This window comes from Triticum aestivum, chromosome 5D (assembly GCF_018294505.1).
Source record: "Triticum aestivum cultivar Chinese Spring chromosome 5D, IWGSC CS RefSeq v2.1, whole genome shotgun sequence".
In the NCBI taxonomy this organism is placed as follows: Eukaryota; Viridiplantae; Streptophyta; class Magnoliopsida; order Poales; family Poaceae; genus Triticum; species Triticum aestivum.
The window spans coordinates 436,461,908-436,465,816 of record NC_057808.1 but is presented as its reverse complement, the minus strand read 5'-3'; positions in this window follow the sequence as shown (position 1 = coordinate 436,465,816).

Below are 3,909 nucleotides of genomic sequence, written 5' to 3'. Positions count from 1 at the left end.
AGGTAAACCGGTTGCTCTGAGCCGGGGTGCCACAAAAAAGGACTTGGAGCATGGATGACGATGAAGATTTAGACTGGGTTTACTTCCGGGCATTTTTATTTAATGAAATATGTCGAAAATATCATGAATATGATCCGGTTTAAGTGAAAATATTAGATTTGCATGAAAATCACCTAGTATGTCAAGTTCCATTTTGAATGTGTGTGGACATACCTCCCGTATCCATATCCATGGACGTGTTCCTACTCAATCATGAACCGATATTTTATCTGTTTTAGAGGTCCACAATTGAAGATGCGCCTTGGAGCATCTACAACTGAAAGTACCAAAATTCGTCCCTTAAACGCCCGCGGACGCATCCGGGCGCGTCCGTCCACAGATATTGATCAGGCAACACATAAAAATCATCTACCACATTCATGAACCTTGAACTTCATACCTCAAATTCATACTAGCCATGCAGATAAAAAACCTACGTACTATGTACATATTTAAAACTACTCATTGTTGGAGATGTGAACGATCTTTGTGCCCGGCTTCGGGTAGACAGGCAACAACGGCAACTCTGCCTCGTGATCGCCTGAAATAGAGGTGACGAGCTCGTCGCTCTCCGCCCTCTACTGCAGGATGAAGCGTCCGTCCTCTTCTTGGATGGACTCGAGGATGGCGGACTGCTACGCCATCTCTGCCACTTGCGCGACCTCGCACTCTGCCATGGCGAAGCCCGCAGCCGGCTCTGCCTCCTCCTCTGACTCCACCGCCTCCTCCTCCATGGGCTGGGGCTCCGTTTTCGGCGACTGCTTTGCCTGGTGTTGTTCCCCCTCATCATCATCTCCCGCCTGCTGCTTGTCATCCTCTTCCTCCTCCTCCCGCTCCGGCGAATCTAGAGGCAGGCCAACAGCGAAACGAGCCGTGTGCCTGGCCCGGATCTCCTCCAGGAGTTGCAACCGGCGTTCCGGTGTCAGCATCAAGTACATGGTGATCGGCACCTCGACATGGCAAGTGGGCGACAGAGAACCGGCGGCGACGTAGAGAAGAAATGTAACGGATAGGGTTCGGCTAAGGACGTCCGGCTTAAATAGGCGGAGTTGCTCCCTTGGGCAGCACGTGAAGCGGGGCCATATGGCATGGAGAGAAGGAGGCGCCCGTCAGACTAGCGGTTCCTCTGTGTTCCGATGTGGGTTCTATCGGTCAATCTGACGTGGCGCCCCGAATATCCCTATATCCATTTCAGACATGAGCTACGAATAGGAAGTGTTGGTTAGTCCGAAAGTTTGGGTCTGCTATGAAGAGCGCGATTTGATGGTGTTTTTTCGTCCGTCGGGCAAACCTGCCCGGTTGCACTTGCTCTTGCTCTTACAGTATAAGATTTCTTTCAACGAAAATATCCCAAGGCGTTGTTAAAAAACAATAAAATCAAATCGAGAAAGGCACGAAGCCGAGGCAGGCGGGCACGTGACGCGCCCTGGATTTTGTGGCTGAAAACATCCGCCGGGGCTATCCACTCCCCTTCCCAAACCCCAAGAGCTCTCTCCCCTCGCCCGTCTCTGTTGTGCTGTGACTCTCCATAGCTCGCCGCCCAGCAGATCTGCTCTGCCATGGAGATGGAGGATGATCTTCCCCGATGTCGCCCCATCCGCTGGCTTCCTCCGCATACCCCGCACCACGGCGAACACCTACTGTCGGAGTCCGCCCTCGTCGACATGCTGGTCTACGTCGACGGCCGCATCAGCGCCTCAACCAGCTAGTGCATGTGCACCACCGAGAGCGGCGACGTCCTCGGCCTCACCTTCTGGGCCGCTCCTCTCCTACTTCACCGTCCACCTCCCCGGCCTCCTCCCTGCCACCCGCTCGACCGTCTGCCCCGCGTCCTCCGCACCCACGGCGACGTCGCCCTCCTCCGCATCCCCGTCGGCCCGAAAGGCAACGACTACTTTCTCTACAGCGCCAGCGCCCGCTTCAGCATGGTCATGCCCCTCCCCACCTGCCCGCTCACCGACGGTTCTATCGGCCTTCTGCGCTGCCCGGGCCAAGACAGGCTCTTTGTCGCCGTTCTCCACAAGACCTTGGCCCGGGGGTACTACGCCGTCGACCTGTTGGAGTTCGACCACGGGTCGTGGACCTGGAGCACTCGTCTGATGCATGCCGAGTCGCCTCAGGAATGTGACTTTGGCATCCCGACCAAGTCCTTCGCCCTCCCGGGCTTGATCTGCTGGGTCGACCATGTGAAAGGCATCCTTATCTGTGATCTGCTAGATGGTGATGATGAAGTCCTTCGTTTCATACGGTTCCCTATGCAAGAAGAAGAGAATTGCAGGCTATGATCGGGATGTTGCTGTCGGCTCGGATGGCTGCATCAGATACATGGAGGTGTGGGCTCATCCCGTGCCTGGATCAGACAATGGCGTCACCTACACTCCGCAGGACTGGGGCGCCGCCATAGAAAGATGGCTGGAGCCCGATAAGAAGTGGATAATCAGCCATGAGCTCAAGGCATCACAGATTGCGGTGGACGACAGCCACTCTGGGTTGCTTCCTCGTGTCGAGGCTGCAATGGAGAGTCCAATCTTGAGTAGACTCCACGCAGGGCATCCTGCTCTCAGCTTGCATGACGATGATGTTGTTTACATCATGGCCAAGGTTGACCACAGGGACGAACAGTCGTGGATGCTCTTGGCATGAGGAGCAAGACTCTGAAGGGGGTAGCTGCTCTAAGAACGGGAAGATCCTTTGGTTACATCTTCTTCCCAAGTGAAATCTTCAAGCTCCTCGAAAAAGGCAATTCTGAATAATGTTGCACATGAATGACAGTATATATAGAAATTAAAATACTATAGCTGGTTCCTCTTTTGGTCAGTTAGTACTATTGTGTTACTGGTTCCCTGGATCATTAATATCTATCATGCAATTATATGATTGGCCTGATGTAGTTTCAAGGTTACAAGCAGTACTTGCTTCGTGCCCAAAAGGGGATTTTTAATATGATGATGATGGTGTAGTTTATTCTAATTAGTTACAACTTCACTTCTCTCATCATGTCCTTGAATCACTACATTAATTAAACACATGAAAAAGATAGATTCCACAAAGGTGTTTGTTTTGTGGTTTACTTTACCTCCTAACATGATTGATTGGCTGTTTAGATAATCTACTTTGTTGTGCTATGGGCTTGCTTAGAAATTCACTTGGTGTAGCGTTGAATGCGAGTAGACAAGGATGTGTCAAACTCTAATTCCTTGAACATACTTCTGCCACCTGGAGTTCGTCCAATTCCAGTCCGCACGCCGCGCCCGACGGGAGGCCTGGGCGAGCCCATTGTTGGCTAAATTGCAGGTTATTCTGCTGGTGCTTGTAAACCATGTCCTTTTAGGCCACAGCTAAATGCACTCCAGCAGATGACTTGATTCATCATAGAGATAGAAAAATAAGTTAGCATGGATGGCAAAAGTTTGAAGGATTGCAGAAATAGAATGGTCTAGTCTGTTTCATCGGTGGAATAATGAAATGTTTTGCCAAGGAGAAAACATAGCCAAACAGAATAGGGAAAGATGGTGGCCAAACAACAGAAGCAGCTAGTTCCGATTTAAACAAAATGGGCACCACTGCAATCCGAAGAGCATATTGGTTCAAAGGAGCACACAAACTTAAACTACTTAGTTTAACGGACATGGAAACATGCCGATGACTCGGTTCACATCTACAACGATTTAACCAAAAGGACACCACTGCCACTTGAACAACGTATTTTTCTAAAGAAGCACACAAACATAGGCTACCTAGTTTAACGAACATGCACACATGCCCACAAGACGGTTCATGTTTACAGGACAAAGAGCAACTTTCACGACTATTGGGTAACAACACGTCTGAAATGTAGTCTAGTTGTCTTGAACAACAGCTTCCTCTGTT